Source organism: Pinus tabuliformis, chromosome X (assembly GCF_031772625.1).
Source record: "Pinus tabuliformis cultivar Carrire ecotype Pingquan chromosome X, CPIR1, whole genome shotgun sequence".
NCBI classification, from domain to species: domain Eukaryota; kingdom Viridiplantae; phylum Streptophyta; class Pinopsida; order Pinales; family Pinaceae; genus Pinus; species Pinus tabuliformis.
Genome location: NC_142308.1, coordinates 1,475,285,905 through 1,475,310,714, shown reverse-complemented (window position 1 = coordinate 1,475,310,714; position 24,810 = coordinate 1,475,285,905). Strand labels below are relative to the sequence as shown.

The following is a 24,810-nucleotide window of genomic DNA, read 5'->3' as shown; positions in this document are numbered from 1 at the left end:
CTGCATCTCTGTGCTCTTCAGTATCTGACTGCTCTAGCATTTGTCACTTTGATCTCTGACTGCATCCGTGCTGCTGCTGGTTCTATCTCCCAGCATTACATCCGCACTGCACCTCCCAACTGACCTCCCTGTTGGGCTAGAAACACCCTCTGATGATGAAGCTCTACCTGCTGCTGAAAAGTGCTCCATCTCTGATATCTGCGCTACTGCAACATCTCCATGCATCTCGCACCATTGCACACCTCTTTGTGCCACCTAGAACTGTGCAAAACACTTGTACCTCTCGCATTGCTGCAGCCTGCTAGCTATGCACTGTCTTGGGATTCCCTGCACTGTCGCTCTCTCTGCCGCTCCATCCGCATCTGTCTCTACCCAATCAATCAGTTCTTGCTACTACACATTGGGGCTCCCGTAGCAAGGTCTCATCCAAGAGGTTGGGTACCTCAAGGATCCTGCCCCTTCTCCTTGGGACGATCACTCTATATCGCCCCACCTCCTACCTGCAGGTATGGCTACATGCGATCCCTCAGTCCACCTGGCTCGAGGTTTCCCCCTACTGGAGGTCTCTGGATGAGTAGATGTCTCTACTCGATCTTCTCTCAGCTTCCCCTGTTGTGGCTCCTCCACAACCTCCTGAAGCTGCTGCACCAATCGTGGCTCCTCCACAATCGTCTGAGACTTCTTATGGCTCTGTATGTTGAGAGATAATATACGCTCCCTCTCAACCACCAAGTCTCCATTAGTTGCCTCGCTGCTCAAGGCTTTGCATGCATCTTGAACTTCAAGAGCATATAGGTTCTTGACCCGTGAACCAATCTGCTTCACCTGTCTAGTGATGATGTGTCTAAGGAAAATCTTTCCCTTACTGAAGACTACATCATAGCCTCTGTCTTCCAGCATCGTGATCGACACCAAGTTTCTCTTCAGTGCTGGTACATACTTGACATCGGTCAAGGTAAGGCGAGCTCCATGCTCCCTCTGAAAAATAACCGTGCCTACACCTGAGACACTATGCTTCTCATCATTACCCATCCCTATGAGTATCTGGAGATCTTTCTCCTCCAAAGTACTGAACAAACTCTTGTCACCGGTCATGTGGAAAGAAGATCCACTGTCAAGAAACCAACCACTTCCCACCATGGATGAAACCATGCATGCGAAGAGTGTGAAGTCCAACTCAAGCTGTGAAGCAAGTGAGGCTGCCTCACCTTCAGATCCTTCCTCGGATCCCTTCATGGACTTCTTCTTTGGGCAATTAGTAGCATTATGGCCCAACTCATGACAACGAAAGAATCTCACCTTCGCCTTGTCAACCTTCTTCCCATCATTGGAAGAGCTGGATTCGGAAAGAGAAACCTTCCCCTTCCCCTTCTTCACCGTAGTCGCTAAGGCACAGTTCTCTTCATCATGTATAGATGAAGAACTGTCTCTGGTGCGCCGTCTAATCTCCTCTTGCACAAGATCTGACCAAAGTCTCTCCCATCCTGGCAATTTCTCCCTTCCATTCATCGAGTCCTGGTAGCTATGCCAACTCTTAGGAAGGCCAAGGAGTGCTAGACTCACCATATCCTCATCCTCAACAGTTACCCCCACACTTCCCAGCTCATCTCGGCATTGGGTGAACTTTGTGAGATACTGGGGCATACTGTCTCCATTCTCACACTTAATGTTTCTAAGTTTATCCTTGATCGCCATTCCACCAGCTCAAAACTCAACCGCTTCTGATCTAAAATTCGTGAGAACAAAGTATTTCTCGTACAGAGATCGACTGTATGGGCATTCACCGGATATCTCACCTTCCAAAAGAAGGATGAATCCAGAGGCTACCTGGCCCGATTACAGACTCTTCCTGAAGAAATAAAATGTAAAAACTTTCTGAATAATAGATCCGATGATCAATCCTCGCTTGATATCCTGTAAAAATCTCTTCTACAAATCAAGCAGCTCTGATACCATGTAGAAATTTTGAATAATATGACACATATTCATAGAGATTATCCTGATTATACACTTATAAGAGGAACATGCATAATACATAACCTCCTCTACGTTGATCATCAATTTACAGAAGCAGAAACATTCACAGGCACACATAGAAGCATCAATCACACATATCAACACAGTATTTTCCCGGGGAAAGAATCTTGCTAAAAACGCCAACTATCTGTATATTATAGTGATTGAATCATGTAACAATACATAGTACAATACTCCTCACAAGTACTCAGTACTATCTCCACATGCTACACACAATACAGCTCAGATCTGATCTCCAAATCTCCCCTGCTACTTGCCTACCTCCACAGCTCAATACCTGCTCAAGAATGAATGAGAATGGCTTACCAAACTCGTATTTAACCTCCAAAGAATCACTCAAACTGGGAAAGACGTGAGCAGAGGCTATAATACTTGGTATTGGCCAATTCATTGGCATACTCAATCCCTTTGATTGTGCAAATCATTATGCACAACTATAGTCACAACTAATAGCAATCTGATCCTCTAACACCTGTCCCTGCTGAACTGAAAATGCACTGACATGAAACTGAGATAACTGATGTATTCTATAGTTCCATTATGAGTTAATAATTAGTTTAAAAACTCATCATTAGTTTATTTGCAGTTAGACTAATTACAACTAGTTGAACCAAGTCAAACTGAACACAACTCCATCAACTCTACAATCAACTCCGCCAAACTTAACTGATTGAGTTCTAACTGAAGTCATGCATGCAACAACTCAACTGACTCATAAGAAAAACGTATTTCCTTCTGACAGCTACATGTGCCACATCTGTAGCTCAAACTGAAGTGCTCCAAGAGAATAAGATCAAGTTTATAGTCCAAATATTATTATGAGACAATAATATTTGACTTTTCTATTTTTGACAGCCAGTCTAAAAATAGACTTTGATCACTCCTGTTGTGATCACTCCTACTGTAATCACTCCTGCTGTGATCACTCCTGCTATGGTCACTCCTGTTGTGATCATCCCTGCTGTGGTCACTCCTGTTGTGATCATCCCTGCTGGGATCCAAAAATAGAACTTGTGCCATAATTTGCCTGCGGGCCCAATTAGTGAAGGCAACTCCTTTCCACTAAGCTCCATCATCTTGTTGCATTCTCAACAAGCATTTCTTGTTGCACGCTTTTCAACATCATGCACTTCTATATTTCATCTTTCCAATGAGATGTTGAGCTTGAAATCCCTCATGTATCTCTCAATTTTCACTTCTCGATATCATTTCTACCATCTAATATTGGTTCACTCAGGCATCTAGAGGAGCTTGATTTATCCTTTAATAAACTAAATACTTTACCAAATAATATTTCCAATTTAATAGCTTTAAAATTTTTGAAGGTGGCAAGCAACAAACTAGTGGACTTGCCACTTATGCTATCAAGTCTACTAAACCTGCAGACTATTGATCTTTTGAATAATAGATTGACATCTTTAGAATTTTTAAAGTTTTTTTTCATTTTAACAACCAGGGAAATTAATGCACAGGAGGAAATCTTATCTTCTAAATTAATGGCTCAATGTGCATTGTATATTGTCAGCTATTCAATAGAAACATAATAAACTTTGTGAAAAGTGGAAAATTATTCTTTGGATAAGCTTCAATTTGGAAGGAAATGATTCATTGGAATTAGTGGTTGTTGAGTGTGAGCCAATAAACCTTTCTAGTGAAGAAGAGGTTTTTGATTCAAATTTATGCAAGGAAAAAATAAAAAATCCATTTGAAGGCAATTCTAAAATGTATTTGTCAATCCTTTCTTCTGAGAACATGTCAACTATTGGATATTATCTCACATTCATATCATTCTTCTAAGAAAATGTAAACTATTAGATATTCTCTTAAATTCTAACCAAGAAACCCATGAAATAGGTAACACCATGATAATCAACAATGAACGGAGTGTCAAGGGTGACTGAACAATAATAGGAAGCTTTTTGTTGAAGGTCATAAAGAAAGAGAGAACACATGAATCATAATGGAGTCAGTGCCTATGTCAAATGGGAAATTTTATTATGGAAAAGAGAGTAGTGAGTAACAATAAGAAAATTCTTGCAGTGAAAAAGAACTGGATCCTAAGATACAAGATATAGTAACGAGAGGCAAGGATTCAGGTGACACTAGGTGCATTAATGCCAAAGAAATTTATTCCATATATCTAATGAAAAATAAAAATTAAAAGTAATATTACATTTGGATGATATTAATTGCAGTTTTTTATATTATACTAATTCCATTAGTAGTAATTTTAGAAAATCAGTTTCTAATGTCATGTCAATTGTAGATAAGAGTGGAACATCCCTTACTCTTGTGAAGGAGAGTGGTGAATTAGATGGTTTCTATGAGGCCATTAATGATGATTTTCCCACACCAAGTAAGCACCATGATATTTTATAAAAAAATGTAAGCCCAAAAAATAAAGAGGATCGATGGAATAATTTTCCTGGGCATCTAAAAAATATAGCCCTTGATTATTTATGTGGAATCAATGATCTATTACCTGATGGATTCTATGATATTGGATGAGATCACCAAGTTAAGCAATTAATAAAATTTGAAAAGGAGAACCTTTTCTTATATTCTCAAGAGATTATTTTGGTTGATAAAAAAAGTGATGAGGAGTTGAATGCAATAACTCTATCCTCTCAAAAAACAAATCCTGATTTGAAGAACTATAGAAAATGAAATGAAGAGGAAATCAAGTCTATAGTTTATGACTTTCATATAGTGTTACTACTTGCTCTTTTTGTTAAAATTCTTTGGTGTAAGGGATAAATATTTGAATATATCACCCATGTGAAGAGTTGATATCCAAGATTTTAATTACAATACATCCAATACTAACCTTTAGTGGTGTAGGAATTAATCCAAGATTTTGATTACAATATATCCAATACTAACCTCTCTAACTCTCATAATGTCTTTGTGATAAATGTGGGTGGATCTCTCTAGGAATTGGATTGGTTCCCTAAAGGAAATCGAGATATTGAAAACCAAATTAATTATGAGTTCCTTGCATTCAGATCACATCCACCTAGTTGTTCATATCACATACTTGGTTAAATACATATAGATAGGAAAGCTATTGTTTAAATGTGGTCCATTTTCAATGCATGTAAGTGTAAAGGACCCACCTTCCAAACGATAGAAGGTGAGAGAATAAAAAAGAAAATGGATAAAGGTGGACCTGGTTATGAAGAAGACAAAGTATCTACAATGCTTGTCCTATTTAAGGAGTTTGTGGTATGGAAATACTACATTCTAGAACTAGTATAAGTTCCAAAAAAGAAATCATGAGGGATCCAGTTCAATAAAATTAGTTGAAAATATAGAGGAAAAAATGAGGAAAAAGGGAATTTAAAAAATTTACCCAGCACAATATCAATTCATCCCTAAACTACTCAACCCTAGCAATCACTCAGCGCATATCAAATCCAACTTTACATGGGCTTGTTGTGCATCTAAAGCAATTATTTTTTAAAAAAGTATTGAAAGTAAAATGAAACACAACATGACTTCAAGCTATTCTTTGAAATAGTGAGAATTCAAATCATAATTCAAATATCTTTGTGAACCCTAGCTTAAATTTGATGATAGAGCTTACGATCAATGCCTAATTGTTTTTGTTTTTACAATAATTGCCCCCTAATCATCAATACATATATGTCCATAGAAAATCTAAGTCATGATGTTCTTTATTATTGATCTTGTTTATGTGTGCATTGTAGTCACTGTATCTACCAATGTTTTGAAAAAATCATTCAAACTTTGTTGAATCTAAATGGAATGACTAAGTTAGCAGGTTCAGTTGAATATGTTTTCTAGATTTCCAAATATCAACTACTATCTCTTTGATAATCCTTACAAATACATATAATGAAAATTCCTATAAATTTTCAACTTAATATTTGATGTATTGCCTCACCCCCAAATCATCATACTTAACAAGGAAATTGTGAGGTATTATATTCTAAATAGAGGATGGGAAATTGTGGGTTTAAATAATACCATCCAACAAGTTCTCAATATGAAATAGACTAGCTAATATCCACTAGCAAGACTAATTTGAAATAAAAAAGTAAATCAAGCATTTTAGGCTTATCTTTAGCTTGAAAGCATGGAAAAGACGATTACTTTAAGCCCTTGATATCACTATAATGTCGAGCCTAGCCCTTTCCCCTTTAAGAAAACAAAGGTCAGTGATGGCATCTCTTGCCTTCCCTTCCTCTAGATGCATTTCTATTGTTTAATTCCTCACTTGACCCAGCCCAAACACCTCACTTATGTGAATACATACACTTGAAGAGCCAGGAACACACACACTAGCCAACGCTTTAAGAGATTTGGAGTTGGATAGTTTTCGAATGACAGGTGGGTTAGTTAAACCTACAAACCCTACCAATATGCACCTAAATTCTCCTAAAAATACCTACAAATAGGTCATGATGGAGGAATAAATGGAACGTTGAATTTTCAAAACAAAACTTATGCATTGATGGAAGTAGGGTACCACCATTGGTTGATTTCTATTATGCCCCCAAAGAGAAAATAAATATTAATTAAAATAAATAAGAAATAGAAAAAGGGTAAGTTGAGATGAAATTGTTATTTCCTCTTAAATTAATGTCTCAAAATGTCCCTTCTTATAGTAGTGTTGAATTGTGTGGCCTTTAGAGTGCATAGAAAACCAAAAATTTGGGTGTTTCTCTGTTGGAGAGTCATGGCATTTTTCCACAAAGATATTAGTATTGGCTAGGAGCTAGTGCTTTTTCTAGATTTTCTACTCTTACAAGAAAAATAGAAAATTTAAGTGAGTGGAAGCAATGTACCCCTCAATATTTAACTCTATTTATCTACCATAATTAAATGCTCTCAATTCCTTCTTCTAAATTATTGACCATGGCTTCTACTTATAGGATAAATTGAGATATGAATCTAAATTAGTTTCAATGTGAATGCTCCTCCTTAAGTCATGGACATCCAAATTCTTTACTACACCTAAAGGAGGGCCAAAGGATCAAGTGCTAATGAGAAGGTGAGCTCAAACAAGTTTGTCTATGAATTTACTATGCAAGGTTTCCTTGCATATTTATGAGCTATAAAAATGCTAAATTTTATATATTTATAGCAATTTTCACAATAATTGAAGTGTTTTAGGCACCACTTGCACAAGTATTAAAGCATATATATGGTTAGAAATGGACCACTGAGGGTTTGAATCTGTTTAACTGTGTATAATATCTTATGGGTCATGACTTGACTATGTTATGTAAGTTATACGTGGAGATCTGATGCTTCCAAGTACCATCACTTGAATGTTATAGGTGAGTGAAATTATGGTGATAACAATATTGATAATATCAAATCTTACATCTCCATGAAATTTAAAGATAATACCTAGAATGACAATGAAATAATTAATCAGAGAAAGATGAACTACTTCAAATACTTTATAAATCCTAATTTTGTTGATCAAAACCATGTATTACATTTTAAATTAAAGAACAAACTGAATATTCAAAATTAAAACAAATTCTCATGACTTGCATCGTGAAAGTCATCATTGTACTAACCCAAAAACACCTTGGGATGAGAAAATTTGTGGCACAAAGGGTAATATCCTTAATAATATAAAACATTTTTACTCAATTTCATAATTTAACTATTCTTCAAGACTCCTTAATTAATGAAAACCATAATAATTTTTGTACTTTCATTTTCACCATGTTTAAATATAGAAATACCTTTATAAAAAATATTGTGTATTCTATTTTTTTAGTTGTTTAGTATAATGTAACTTCATTTTCATTTCTAATAATAATTAATATCATACAAAACATGGACAAGGTATCTTATAACTACAATGTATCTAATAATAAATAATATCATACAAAACATGGACAATGTATCTTATAACTACATTTTGTTAGAGTAAATTTCAAATATATGTACACCTACTACTTAAATATGGGCCTTATCTAGGAAGAAAATTGACTAGGGGTGATATATGAGAAGAAAATGGAAGTAATAGGGTAATTGGAAAGTGTGAGGTTTATTTTTAAGTTATACAGTTGACTATGGTACATGTTGATTACATCATTTACACATGTGATGTTGTGATGCTCCAACCTTTGGATTTAAAAAATTTCTTGTCCCTAGATAAATTATATAAATATCACACCCTAGATGACATTAAGGGAGTGGTGTTTGGGAGGTATGTTACAGTGGTTGCAACTCCACTGCCTAATTTCACGGGATAAGAAATATCCTTCAATACCATTTCAAAACTAATGGAACATCCTAACATTTGCAACTACAACATGATTACCAAGGAGAGCAAATCAAATCATGTGTTAATAGAATCAAAGAAAGTTTCCTTCAAAACAGAAGCCATGATTACAACATACATAAATAATAATGTGTTAAGGTTGGGGACTACTTATATACCATACCTGAAATGACTTGCCAATGATCTCGTTAGAAGTGTTTGTAAGCTAAACAATTACTTAAAAACTCTCCCTCCATAGAATGTATAGTTGCATTAACAATAAGTTGTAACCATAATTATAAGAGAATATATGTAAGGTGTTAGAAAAACCTTGAATCCAACACAAATGTTGGAGCATTTAAATCATATGAAATTATAATAAATAATGAGGGAAGTCACGTCTACTACCAAGGACCCTAAAAGTAAGATCTTCATATGGATACTAATGTGGCATTAATTTTGATATTCATAGGAATATTTTTTATCTTTACAGTGTTACAAGGGTAGCACTAATTCTGATTTTCTCAAGAATTTTTTATGATAGTTCTCTAAAACTATCCATGCCCTAAATTCATGTTCTACCATAATATTTTTTTATTTTATTTTATGAAGTGGCTTCAAAATGGTTTGGATCTGAGAGGGTCTCTGTTTGGAAGATTCATTTTCATTATTTATATCCTTATACCCTTGGCTAATCAGTTCACAACCTCCCTTAAACTTAAACTATGATTGTAGTAAACAATTAAAACTCACATTATTTCATCTAATTGTGACATAATTTCAACAACAAATTACTTCCCAAACTTCAATTAGGGAATGTAACTAAGCTCGGGAAGGGATTAGGTTTTCTATCACCTTGAGAAATTTACCTACATGCACTTAATATTCACTTGATAATAAAAATGTCCTACATCAACTAGAAATCACTTGTGGCTTGAAATCCAGAGTTAATTTTTTCTCTATTACAACATATTCTAAAACATATTCCATTCTCTAACTGGGATTGAATTTGTGGTGTTAACAACCTAAAAATTCCATTGGTCAAGGCCATTCTTTTACATTCTTCAAGAGTCCAAAAATCATAGGTTGTCTACCAATTGTCGCTACAAAATAAAATAAAGGCATTCTCACTATCTCAGGATTCTATTCCTAAAAATAAAAGCAGGAAATAAATGGTTACTCAATTTGATCTTCTTGTTGACAGATTTACTTGAAAAATCTACATATATTATTTTTCCTTTCTATGTGCATTATTTCATTATTCCATACTAAATAATGTCACATGGAATCACGTACCTCAATCATGCTTCCAAGGTGTCCTATTCTAAACATCTTGCCTACCACTTTATTGAGCCCTAATCCCACACTCAAATTGCATCTATTCCACACTCCGTTCACAATATTTTTACTACTAATATAAGGGTAAACAACCACAACTATAACAATGTCATTGTACCATTCCTCCTTTTCAGTGTATTTCTTCAACCACCATGCTTCCACGACAAACTTGGAAATCTAATTTGAAGAAGAATGTTAGTAACTTCAATAACACCAGACCATAAATATATGCTATAATGTTATTGATCCAATATATATACTAATGAATATCAGGTGAAAGAAGAAATTGCAAAATTTGTAGCCAAAATCATTTAATTGATCTTCAAGCTAAGGGAATTAGTGAAAATTTAATCCAACTTCCAAATTTTATGAGTATTCCAATTTTAAAAGTGAATAATAAACATACATTGGCCAAAGTAAACTTACCTTGCTTCCTTTCCTAAGTGGGTGTGCCTTGCAAAGGCATTATCTTAGCCTTCCTCAAGTAATATAAGGTCTAGAGTTGTTTGCAATCCATATATGGGCTGAATTGGTGGTGTGTAGGGACAATACATCCCCAACTTATAAAACTTCAAATAATCATTCTTATCAAAAAAATATCCTTAGTTACTTTGTAGTCTTTTCTAATTCTAAGGACTTTGGACTTGCACACACAATACGAACACGTGCTAGTAAGGCATAGCCTTTTGAGAACCTGGTAGCATTACATCCACTCCCCATTCATCCATACATAAGTCAATGACACATATAGAAGGCACACCATCCATAAGAAACAAATAATAATGAATGAAATCATCTGCATCCCCCTCATTCCAAATATCATTAGATACAAGTGAACTTATGATTAAAAAGAATAGTCATTTTTCTTATGATTATAGGTATGAGTGTAACTCAATTGCAGATTCCAAAAATCTAATGGAAAATAACAAATTCAAATACTTGACTTCACTCTTGTCCATCCAATTTTTGAAATCTGCAATTGATATAAGGATGGCCTGATTATAACCAGTTGCTCTTGTTTTTCAGATTTTTGGAATATTCCAGAATCTACAATCAAGATAAGGATGGCCTGATTATAGCCAATTTTCTAACCCTCAACTAATTCTTCTTCTTCGTAGACAATAAATTTATTAAGTGGCATTGTAAAATTATAAATAAATACTCTGAAGCAATGAAATCAAATCAACACCAGTGGTCATACTCACCAAGCACCTTCCTTATATTTGCCAAATTATTTTTGACCCCAGTTGTAGTCTCATTGTGAACACAAAAAATAGCCTTTACTTTGTGTTCCTTATATTCTTCAATCTTTTCCCTTAGTATCCCAATATCCACCCTTGTCCCCCATTCACACTATACAACATCAACATCAAATTTGAGGCGTTTCATTTGATCAATCCACAAAATACTGAATTGGCCCATCTCAAAAGAGATGATTCAATCTTGTGGTGATAGTGTGTTTGTAAGAGCACTTTCTTAAGCACTGATACTCAGATAATGCCACCAACTTACATAATATATATTACCACATTTGGTTAAATTAAAACTGCCAAATAGTGCTCCAAATGAATTCTTTCGTAAGTTAGCAATTAGTTTGACTCACTAACCATATGATGGAAGCCACATAAATCAAAATTGATGAAACCAAAGAAAAACACACAAATTTATTAAAAGCAAAGCACAATTTGTGATTTTTGTTTTAAATTTTAAAATTTAACGAGCCAAGATAGTGTAGTATAGTAGTAAACCATGCAAAAAAATCTATGAACAAGAACTCTTGTAGTGGTAGTAAACAAAAGTATAAAAGGAAAACCCAAAGTATGGGTTCTATCACAAGGTAATATGTTTCTCTCTGCTCTCTGATAAATAAGGAGTTTCAAAAATTAGATTTTCTATGGTGTATAATACATAATTATGAGTTAGCATAAAAAACCTTTATTGCCACTCATATGGATTTAGCAAGAGAAAATTTAAATGGAATGCTAAGATTGAGAAGAAGCCAAGCATAAATGATAGAACCATACCCTTAACAAAACCCTGATCAGTGTAGAGATGAGAGGTATTAAAACCCTTGATGTTGCACAATCTGAGGTTGATTCCTTACTAGGGATGGTGTATCTCAAGGGTTTGAATACCTATAAGTGCTAATTTGATCAAATAATAATACCAATGTACATACACTCAAGAGGCCAAACACTAATTTTTGAAAAGAGAAAAGTGATATTTCTACTAAAAATGATGAGATATTTACCCTAAATTATTGCATATGGTTGATGACATTTTGGATTCGGAAGCAGTCAAGTACAAATAATAGAATAATATTATACATACATAGATAACCTTCAATGGTGACAAATAAAAAAAAGAAACATAGGGCATAAAATTCTTGATGGCATAATTCGAGAACAACCAAGGAAAGCACCTAAACAATAATCGTTTGAACACAAACAATGTGGACTTAAAATTTCCCTGTTAATGAAGTTGTATATAGAAGAAATAAGAAATAGAATATAAATGTGCATTCACAAATATATAAAACCATGTAAGTTAGGGTCAAACCCTTGAGATGAGCATGATAATTCAAACAAGACTAGACATGCCCATGGTAGGAAATAAGAAATGAGTGTTTAAGGTGGATTTGAATATTTTCTTATGTCTTCAATAATATTCTTTTTAAGAGTTGGCACTACTGGAGAGTGCTAGTCCTCATTGTTTCTATTCATATCCTACAGAACATGCTCCAAAATATTGACATGCCCGAGAAGAAGTAGATGATTTCTCCTTGTTCCTTAGAAATGATCCATCTTTTACTTTGGATCTTGAAATAAAAAAATACTCAATATTTGATCTTGTAACTGCTTCCTGAGTATTTTCTTGTATTTCTGAAATAATTTAGTATAGTACGTATTAGCCTCACCCTTAATGTGACTGTAGGATATCTATTTCTATATGAAATCTAGGGAGGTTCTAGTTAACCATGTTTTTGTTGCCCAATTATACATTATATCATGTCTTCATGACCTATCTGAATCCTTAGGCTTGTAGATGTAACTTGGAATGTATGGTTTTGAGAACTAGGAACTCGATATTCTTGTCTCTAAAATTGTTGTATTGTAGCTAAGGTTGTGGGTATTTTGTGGGTGCAACAAACATGAACAATGTAGACCTAGGCAATGGTATCACAACTACATTACAAATTATGGGCAACCCTCAAAGAAAACTAGAATCTAAACTACAAGGATTAGTGATGAGATTGGAGTAGATGGAACTTGTGAATTGTAAACTTGTAGTTCACTTTTAGATTTATCAAGGTCTTGTTCGAGGCTTATTGCTGACTTATGGATCAAGTTTGATCCCTTCCTGGGTTTTAGGGAGACTTGATAAGACTTGGGCCTTCGATGCCTTGAGAAGATTCACTTTCCTCTGGTTGGGGTTGTAGTTTCACCTCTTTTAGGTATCCAATGGGAAATTCGAAGACAAAAGTATATATCAGATGAGTCCTTGCTGCAGATTGACTTTTTGGAGGAGAATATCTATCCAACAATCAATTCAACAATTATCTATGCCCTTCATTCAAAAGATATTATTCAATTTAAAATTTTGTTCAGTATTAAATATTATTTAATATTTGTCCTTCATTATCTTTTTGCATTACATCTTCTAAGCAAGAGTCAAATTGAATGCCAAAGATATAACAGAGACAACAATGCAAACGACATAATGAGAGTTAAAATCATGTGCTAAAATCTCAAATATAGAACAAAACGATAACCCTTTCACTAAACTACATCACAAATGGATCATCAGTCTTGAGAAGAAAGATCTTGCACAACTGGTTTTTTTGGTCTTCTTTCAACCCATTTGCTAGCAGTATAATGAAACTTCTTACGTGAGATGGCATCTGATTTGTAAGGCTGCTTCAAGCAATTTCTGAGCATGGAAGCACATACATTGACATAGGAAACATAGGTCAATCTTGTTTCCCTCCACATGAGAGTTATTGTTGTCACCACCATAGATCCCACTGCAGAAGCCATTCTACTATATTCTTTCTTTGTGCCTATACACACTACCACTTTATGTTGCCTTCTCTTTGTTATCTACACCCTTTAGTCATCTCGCTTATTCTTTTTATTATCCCATTCATTTATTTTAGAAAAGGGGCAAGTTGAGACGGATCGAAAAGTTGAGACAAAATTGTTATTTCATCTCAAACTAATTGAGCCAAGAGGCTCATTCTACAACCCAGTATGATGTGTAACTTTGTATGTCTGTCATCAAAGTTGAAATTTTTCTCATGTCGGTCCAAAAGAAAAAAAAAAAACATTAAATAACTATAGAAAATATTTAAACACTGTCGGTTCACAAAAAAAATTGCATGTGAAGAAATTGATTTGCACATGAAGAAATTAGACCCCTCTCGACTCATGTTAGATCTGTATTTAAGATGGATCTATGCTAGTGTATTAAAACACCCTATCATTTATGGTGCAAGTTGAGACAAAATTGTTATTTTGTCTCAAACTAATGCCTTAAAACACCCCATGGTGTAGTAGTGTTTGACTAACAGAGTCAACGGCATTTGCGGATAACAACTAGTGATGATTGTCATCGTGGTTGCAACTGAGTTATGATAGAAGGTTTTCTCATTGTATAAACAATGCATAAATAAAATCTTAGGAATTGATATGGAATACAAATTTACAATAGTGAAATCCAAATACAAATTGTTGTAATTTGATTTTTTTTTTAAATAAAAATTCGTAAATTCCAAATAAAAATTCATACTTGGATTCCAAATTTATATGATAATAGGAAACTAATACTAATGGAACCATATAAATTAAATGGATAGTAAATGTCAATAGACATCAAATGCATCTCATATTGCAAAAAAAAAAAAAAAAAATCATAAAACTGAGCTAAATTATAACTTTATTTAAATTATTATTATTAACTATAAAAAAAGAATTAGCTCCACTTTACCATTGATATTCTTAATTTGTAAGTGTAATAAAATTTTAATCATGAAGATTCAATTGTACGTTACCATAGATATTATTAATCTATAAATATTATTTGTTAGGTTATCACAATCCATCTTACTAATATCTTATACCCAAAAACTATAATTCATATTCATCTAACATTTTTTAAATAATTATTTTAATTGAAAGGGAAAAATAATATAACTACTTTAGAGGTAAATCTCAACCTTTAATTTATGACTATCTATTCTAAATATTTCATGGAGTTTAAATCCCTAGCAACCACCTTATAATTATCCATAATGAAATTAACATTTTGAAAAAACTTATTATACGATAAAAAAAAAATAACTAAAACAAACTTTAATATATATATATATATATATATATATATATTCATTTCTATTTTACTATAAATATTTTTAATTCTACTTTATTATAAGTTTTGCGATCATACCATGGATCAAGACCATTGCTTACTAATTACATATGACTTTTTATTATCCATTTAATAATGCATACTAATTTTTATTATTAACTTAATTCTTGCAATGTAATTTCTACGTAAAATGTTTCAAATATTTAAAATATATATCACAAAACTTAAATTTGAAAATCTAATAATAATTATTAATAATCAATTTAAATTTAAAAATCCTTATCCACGGTAAATAAAAATGCAATATTCATCTTTAACAAATTTATTTATACCACCATTAATAAATTTGGTCAAACAATAATTAAATTAAAATTCTTAAAATACTATGCCAAAAACAAAAACTTGTGAAAGCCATATTAAATTAAAATTCTTAAAATACTATGCCAAAAACAAAAACCTGTGAAAGCAATATTCACTGTGAACAAATTTATTCATACAAACATTGACAAATTTACTCAAACAAACCATTGAGATTTTAATTTATGCCCAGGATTCGTTTCTAACCTTAAACTTTAATTTGAGTCGTCACCTTCCAAAACTCAGACTGTAAAACTAGTCAACGCTGTATATGTTACTTTATATAGCAGCAACTTGGCAAGTAGAAATCTCTTCATTGCTGGTTCATACAGCATATACATGGAAACATATTGGTTAGCAAAACTCGAATTTTCACCTTTTGGATTTTCCCTTCCCTGCCCGCCGCTTTTGTGGTTGCTTTTCATGCGCATTATTGGGCTTTCCATTGGTTTGCATACCATTTGGTTTTCCATTTTCATGCCCGCTGTTGAGGTTTTCCTTTTCATGCCCACTGTCTATAATTCCTTTATTATGCACACTGTCTGATTTTCTGTTTTCATGCACATGTGCCTGCAAAAGCTGACTTTCAGCCCTCAACTGCTGGAGCTGGATATCTCTGAATTCAAGACCCTTGTTGACAGATTCTAAAGCACTCTCCAATTTCCTTATCTTGTCGAACGCTATTGCATATTTCTTCAATTCACTCCTTAATGAGTTGTTTTCCTCATGGAGGTTATTTTTTGCGTCGTCAAGGTCTGAAAGATGGCGACGTAGATCAGCCAACTGACACTCTTTCTCCACAGCCATGGCCTTGGACGAGTCAAGATCCTTGTTGAAAAAATCCAAAGCTTTTTCCAGTTCCCCTATTCTGCCCTTGAGATGCTGTTTTTCTTCCTCGTAAACCAATTTTATTTTCTCTGCTTCATTGTTTTTCTCTTCCAGGAGCCTTTTTTCCTCTGCAATGGACGAGAGTTGATCTTGTAAATCAGCTAACTGAATGACCACGGCACAAAGTTCACACTGTATATCAAAGATTTGGCTGTCCTTTTTCTCTGCAACATCTAAAAGTTGGCTATGTAACATAGGTATTTGCTGCTTACCCTTGGAAACGGATTCCTTCAATTCTTCAAGAGAAGATTTCGTTGACAGTAATTGTTCTTCAAGTTCCTTCTTTATGGACAACTGTAACATCAGGTTTTGATTTAAAGCTTCTTTTTCTTTATGCATTTGGCGGGAATCATCTGATAATTTATCCATGTATTCTTCGATCTTATTTAGTTCAACAAATACTTCATCATATGCAGACTTTGCTGATGCCAACTCTGACTGCAGTCCCAGTGACTGACTTTCAAGATACAGGATTCTCTGATCACTGTTCAAACACTTCACTGAAATTTCTTGAAATCTCTTGGATTCCTCATTGAGACTCTGAAGTAACAAACTATGCTCATTCCTAAGAGAAACGTTCTCTCTTTGCAACGATAAAATCATCTTTTCTTGTTCTTCATTTTCTTTCAACAGCTCCAAGTGTTTCTCCTCCAATTCTGTATATTTCTTGGCAAATTCTGCTTGCAATGATTCAAAGTGAATCATCTGCTCTTCCTTTTCCTCAAGCTGCTTCTTAATTGTAGCATTCTCGACAAGAAAATGTTCAACTTTCTGATTCTGCATTTCAAGCAAATACCTGGCATTGTCTACCTCCTTTTGCAGCATTTCATTTTGTTCATTAAGGCAGTTTTCTGTTAACTGGTACCTATGAACTGAATTTGAATGTCGTTCGACCTCATCATTCACCTGCTGTTGAAGGGCACTAATAACCTTTCTTAAGTCTCTCTCAGTTTCCTTACAGTTCTCTTCCATTTTCTTTGCAACTTCCCTTTCTTCGTTTAAGCTCTCTCTTTCTGCAATCAGGGTTTGATTCATCTCCCGCAATTTGGATATCGTTTCATCTCTTTCTGATGTGGACATTTTGTCATCTTTATCTTTGCCCGTGGAAGAATAAGCCTTGGCAGCTCCACGATTTTCTGACCGTGAAATTTTTCTCCACCACCTGGCTTTGCCCATTTCGTTCAACAGTTGCAACAGCCTGTCGAAAGCAGACAAAAAGTTGCTCTGTTTTTCTAACGAACCATAAATCTTCAACAAAAACAAAACTAAAAAATTTAAATTTCAGACTAGTGGCGGTAACAGTCACAATAGCAAAAACAACTTAAAACTTCACGTCTTTTCTGAAATTGGCGACGGAACATTGTGCCACAGGAAACAACAAGAAAATAAGAATCGTAGATAAATACCTCCTCCCTGGAAAATGAAAAAATGAAAGTCTTTTAACAAACAGCTGGTAAAATCTGCCGAATGGTTACTGTAGAGCCTTTACTCCTGCGATCCCTCCACGGAAGAGTAGTCAGAAAAATCAATTTCCTTTAATTTTAGAATTTTTTCCTGAATGCTTCATGCATTCACCCTGGTATGGAAACAAATAGAAAATGAAAAAAATATTGACAGGTAGCAAAGGATTCTGTCTCTGTCCCTTTTCCTTCGAATCACAGAACTCAGCAAACAACTTGTAAATCGTGCTTGGTATGGGAGCTGCCTACTCTATATAAGTCTTGTTATGACAATAGCAACGTTCCATTAGCCGTTACTAGGTTTTAGAACATCTTTTGGATTTGCTTTAGGATTTCAAACCTTCACAGTTGGTCAACCTTCCTGAGTTTGCTCTTTAGAATTTTTAAAGCAACATGGACAAAAATATATTAATATTAAATATTTTAAAAATAATAAACGGCAAATTTTAACTTTTTTAAATATAATTATAATAGTTTCCATAAATAATAATTTCATTCGAAAGAAAAATTAATAAGGAATTTAGACTTCTGTAATCCATAACATTGTATAGAAAATTTTCGGCAAAATCACATAACCAATCTTTTGTCGACGCGTTTCGAACCAACCAGTGTGGTTCATCGTCAGGACAAGTTGAAGAACCAATCCGGCTTAGCTTGTTTAAATAGAGTATGCAGAGACTCCAACGGCTATATCGCCAACAGCTAATTTTGACCTAATGACCTTAGTCAAACCCTTAATATTTAATTATTATTATTCTTAGAAAATAGCTAAATCAGGTAAATAATAAATAAATTCATTTGTTAATTTAAGTAAATGTATGTGTATATCTAAAAATAAATAATATATAATCAAGTAACTTATATATTAAAAAAATTCGTTTGTTAACCAAATGTATTTGTTTAATAATACATAATATATAAAATCCATATTTACTATCTTAAATTAATAATTCAGATTTATTATATAATCTATATTTATTATTATTCCCACAAAGTATTACACTCTCACCATTCCTAGAATTTAGTTACATTAGTTAATTATATATCTAATTTATTAATTATGAAAAATTAATATTTCATAATTTTTATTTTTAATTTTAATTTATAACTTAAAAATTATATTATATATATATATATATATATATATATATTTAATTATTTAAAATAATAATAATAATTAATTATATTGTTAAATTATTAAGATTTTATTCTTTTCATTAAATTTTATATTTTAAACAAAATTTCATATTTAATTAGAATTATATGGAAAACTTTACTTCATAGTATTCAAATCTCTGGGGTACTTGAATTTGAAGACTCTTAGCCAATGCATATCTCAAGATTTTGCTTTTTTTAAAAGTATGCTTTAAAAACCATTTTGAAAGGAAAATCTTGAATTCTTAAAATTAGAGAATGATATTTTTTAGGGGATGGTTTTAATTCATATAATCTTAATTAATCCATTTCGTCACAAGCTTTAAGTGTCAAAAATTTGGGTTTTCTTTATATTTAATTCTTTTGTAATACTCAAAAGTAGGAAATTGTTCTTACTTCTTCAAAGTCATTAATACCTATTCCTATGTCATAGTAAAAAGACATGTAGTGTATATCAAAGAAGTATAAGTCACCACCAACTCCACATGAATGTTGGGTTACCTAGAGTCATTAAAGCACCAAGGATAGTAATTATGAATAAAAACCACTAAGACATGTCTTCACTTCCTTTTTATTACATGTCATCATTAGTGCATTTGTTTATGTGAAAATATTGAATAGTAAAGACAATAATTTCCTAATGATTGTTTTATTCCTACCAATCCAAATACTCCATTTACCATAGTTGGGAGTGTTGGATGTTCACTTACCTCTTTGTCATTAGTACACTTCCCCAAGGCTTCTTAGTCCAATTTTGGATCCTAGTATTAATGAGTATCATCTAGAAAGTGAGCCTAATTCTGTAAGGATGACCTTTTAAATTAATTAAAAAATACTCCAACTACCTAGTGAGCCAAAATTAAAGAGGATAATCACAACACATTAATTAGCTATCTCTGAAGTACTACAATTAGGGAGGTGAGGGGAGGAAGTTATCTAGTTCTCTCCCCTCAAAAGAAAGGGGGCTTCATCTTGTTGTGTTGGGATGTGTAGCTTTGGAGGTACTCCAACAACCCTTGGGGTACTGGGTTTGTGAGAAGTCGACCCACGAAAAAGTAGTTTTGTGGGAAATGTACCCAAGTGGTGGGTTTTGGGCACATGTTGGTGGCTAAAGACCAAAAAGAATTATTTGTTTAATCTTATTGTTGTGTGAGGACACCATTGATGGATAAATGGAGGCACCTAAGGCAACAAGAGAAAACTATAAGTATAGGATACCATGAGAGGTCTAAATACACACCATCGATCTCATCCAAAGAAGCAAGTCTACAAGCTAAGGGAGTCGTAGGCCTCAGGAGGAGTTGAGTTTGGATTAGGAGAAAGTTTTGTGGTCTTTCTTGGTTACAAATGCTGGAAAAAGAGGGTCGAGTCTGCTCCGAGACAAGGCCAAGATTTCTATGGAGATTTTGTGCACTAATAGGGCTTGGTTCAAGCCGGGATTAGGATCAAAGGAAGAATTGATCTGTGTGTGTAATGATGCCCTAGTAGAGGTCTAAACTAGCCACGTTTCCACGTAAAATATCTATTCTGGAGGCCAAATATTTTTTGTACATAATGGAGATGAGCAAGCCACTAAATGAGGCCTAATATGCTTCAACCCACTATGTTAAGGAGGGATGAAAGGCATCTAGAATAATGCAGGAGTTTTGTGTCCAAGGTTTATCCTAAAAGAGGTTGAAATATGCCTCAGAAGTGGAGTAAATATTGCACATAATTACAAGAGAAGAGATAACATTGTATGCTAGTGTGGTTGGCTTTTTTGTAGAGGAAATTGAGTGTTGAGGTGTGTGCATGAAGGCCTGTCCAACAAAGGTGTGATTGGGCAGAAATTTGAGGGCTTAAGTATATTATTCTAAGGAGCATATTCACTATGTTGCAAACCTTGTTTTGAAGGTTATGTACAACCGTATTGGAGCAAGCAAAGAGACTTGAAATTCCAAAAGTATTTAAGGCCTAATGTACAATGATTTTGTGGAGGATAAATCAATGTGTTGAAGACCTTGTTTGGAGCTTAATTATACAACGGTATAGGAGGAGCTAACCCACTATGAGAAGGAGGATTATTGGAGGCTAATTCGACAGTGATTTGATGTGCATATTCGCTGTGAGAAGCCAAACTTGTTGAGCCTATATTCAATGACCTTTGGAGTAGCATTTTCACTGTAAGACGTAATATATGTTGAAGCTAATTCTGCAAGGATTTTGGAGTAGCAAAGGACCTTGTGAGAAGCTGAAGTGCAGAGGTATTGGAGGAACATATACTCTATGAGTATAAGTGGAAAAGGACCTATCGAGTGTTCAAGGAAAGTGGGCTGAAAGGGTTTTGTTCAAGTGCTTCTTTAGCAAGTAAGTCAATTGTATTCTTGTTCTTAGGCAGATTGAGAGTGAAATGTTGTTGGCCTTAAGCCCTAGTTTTCCTTGTATTAGGGAAAATTGTACAGGCCATGATCCCTAGTATGGGAGCCCTATGTTTTTTGTATTAAAGTTGTAATATAAACAAGTTTTGGGTTTGAAAATCTTTATGTACTTTATTGATTCATTGTTGTACATTTCAATTGTGAAAAGTGATTAGAGATATTTGTATTTTAGTGTGTTTGTAATCATGTTTTAGACATAGACCTAATTCTAAAGTACTAGAGGAAAAATCAACATGTTGACCAAAGTCTAATCAGATTCATTCATGGAGTTTTTATAATTGTGAAAATAAAGTCAATAAATTATATGTATTAGGGGGATGGAAGGGGTTGCAAGTGTGATTTGTAAACTACCATGGATATCTACTAAAATATATTAGAAAATTTTCACATCATATCTAGTAAAATATATTAGAAATTTCAATACATTATGAGGGTTTATTTATCCTTAGATTTATGTATCTATTAATTATTGATTATTGTCTATGAATGCAAATTCTAATGATGTAGAAAAACAAAACAATGAATAAAACTCACAAACCAGAGATTAACATAAGATATAACCCAGGAAACCCTTTCAAGATAAAGCCCCACTAGAAGGTGAGGATGCTTTGCTCTCTTTCTCTGAAGGGAAAATGGACACAAGTATAAAGAAGTGTGGCCTTTGGTTTACTACAATGCACAAATCCTCTCTATTTTCTCCCTCCTATCTATGTTCAACTACTTTATCCATCTATGGAACACAATGTACTCAAATAGAATGGAGCCCCTTTTCCACCTAGTGACATGATTATAACATAGTCCAACAACCTACTACTTGTTAAGTTTGTCTCCTTTATCTCTTAACTAGAGTTATAATATCGACTCTTCTAGAGTCTTATTCATCATGAACATTTGTCTAGCCCCTTTTCCATGATTAGTGGGGGCTGATGTGGTTTCCTCTTGAATTATGGTGGTCGAAACAAGAATGTCAACTTCTCAATGACATAATTTTACATATAGACTCTGATTGAGGTGATTATTGTGTTGTAGGAAAGACATCTATAAAATAACACAAAGAGGTTCTACACATTAGTAACAAAATTTTAACCCAAAAGAATATATTTGATGCCTCAAACTACTTCTAAGAGGTTGCATGCCCCAATTTTCTAAATTGGGTCCCACTGGTAAAAATGTTATGATGAACTAATTCCTCCATTTTTTCTACTATGAAAGCATCAATAGATGATAAACAATATAATGATCCAATTTGGATCACTCCTCCTCATTTTGGGAAGATTTTGGTCCCCAAAAGCTACTACTAGATAAACTGAGAAAATATTTCCTCCACCTTCTCTTGGGTGTACCATTTAGCCGTGCATGGAAGATGTCCTTTCACCAAATCTACCAACGGTCATGCTACCCTTTCTTGTAGTTCTAGATTTTGCAAAATTTTATCCTTTGTCAACTTTCCTTGAGCATCTTGTGCCAAACCTCTATAGAATGGAGGACTTATTCCTCTTCCTAATCTAACATGGAAGGTTCATAGAGATTTCAATTCTCTACATTCATCACTAAGTAAATGTGCATGTACATGGGTAGACTAAATATATAGACGTTATCTCCCACTATTTCTAGTATCTAAAATGGACCATATCATATAGACTTGATTTTATTACCATGACCTTGTAGCCTCTTCTTGTTTAACTATAACCATACTCTATCTCCCACCTAAAATGACATATTTGTTTAGTATAGGTCATGAATGGTCTTGCATTTTTCCTATGAATTATATAGTGCCTCTTGTACCTATAGATGGATATTCTTGATCTTTTCAACAACTTTTTCTACCCTTAGGGCATCCCCTATGAGATCGTCCCACAATGTAATCCAAAATGCATTGAGACATGTATCCGTACCTATCCAAAGAATAGGTTCAGTGTTTCTTTCCTTTTAATGGTCCTTTTACAAGGCATCAAAACACACATCTTGTTATTATTAACTAACATGAACAAGTGGTCATGTCTCTTCTTGGTTGCTGGTAAAACACCCACAAAGTCCATGGAAATTCTTTTTGAAGGATGAGTGGGTACAGGTAATGGATGATACAAACCTTTTTATCTATTATTAGAATTGTTGATGCAACAAATCATGCATCCTCTTATGAACCTAGTTACTGATTCTCACATCTTGGGATGATGCACATACCTCTACAAGTTAGCCATCCTCTTCCTTACACCAAACTTCCCTATAACTTTGGAGGAGTGGGACTCCCTAATTATCTATAGTCAATCACCTTTAGGAACCATAGATTATCTAACCTATAGAGTAACTCATCTTAGAGATGGTAGTCAAATATTTTGTCACCATCATGCACATGAATTTGGATCTACAACTGTTTAAACACCTCTTTGAAGTAGTCATCCTCTAAATATGCCTCTCTATATGTTTCATGGGTGAATGGACCCATGCGTATGAGAGTTGCCAAAGTTGTGATGTTTGACGTTGGTGGGTTTGAAACCATGTTGGCCAACTTGTTTTGTTTCCCTTATTAAACATGATCACTAGATAAAACTATTGTAGAAATCCCATCCGCTAGCAATGTCTATTTTGTTGTAGCTTACTCTAAACCTATAGGTATTGTAATGGTTGGTTATATATCTTGATTACTCTCTCTTTTCCCATTAGATAGTGATTCAATTTCTTCATATCTTTCACGAGGGCATATAGCTCCTTGACATAGGTACAGTAGTTGAGAATTTTCACATGAAATACTTTAGAATGGTAGAATATAGGATTTCTTGCATCAAGACTTCTCCCACAACATACTCACTCACATTTGTTTCCACTTTGAAGGGCTATTGCAAGTTTTGCAATTCCATAATCAATACTTGATTAAAATTCTTATTTAACTCCTCAAAGGCCCTCTAATGACAAATTCCCCACTAGAAAGTCTTGCCACTTGTTGTTATGGCATGTAGTAGTGCTTCTACTGCTAAAAATGAGGTTGTAAATTTCCTTAAATACTATGTTTCCTCAATGAAACTCCTAAAATCAGAAACATTAGTACGCATTTTCCACTTCATGCTCACCCTTATCTTGGTGCAATATATTTTCAACTATCCTCCACTTATAAAATAACCTAGATACACTAAATACTATTGTGTAAACTTACACTTCTTAATATTTGCAAATAGTTGGTGCTTATTTAATGTATCTAGCACTTGTATCAATTGTGAGATGTGCTCCTCTCGAGTAGGAAAGTACACCATTATATCATCCAAATAGATAATAACAAATGAATATGTAAAATGGAAAAATACATCATTCATTAACCTCATAAGAATAGTTGGTGCATTACATAGGCCATACAACATGATTAACCACTCATATAAACCTATTCTAGTTTTGTACGTGTTCTTCCAAGCATCTTCTTCTCTGACTTAGACTTGGTGATATCCAGATGTTAAGTCCATCTTGGTGAAGTATTCGACTTTCTGTAACTGATCTAGTAGATCATCTATCTTGGGTAGTGACGGGCCTCTAAATTAAACATAAATTAAGG

At 33.9% G+C, this 24,810-nt stretch overlaps 1 pseudogene; it reads right to left on the bottom strand.

Moving 5' to 3' along the window:
• Positions 1–8,194: 8,194 nt before the first annotated feature.
• Positions 8,195–24,810, bottom strand: part of LOC149145573 (serine--glyoxylate aminotransferase-like) — an 85,072-nt pseudogene continuing 68,456 nt past the window's right edge.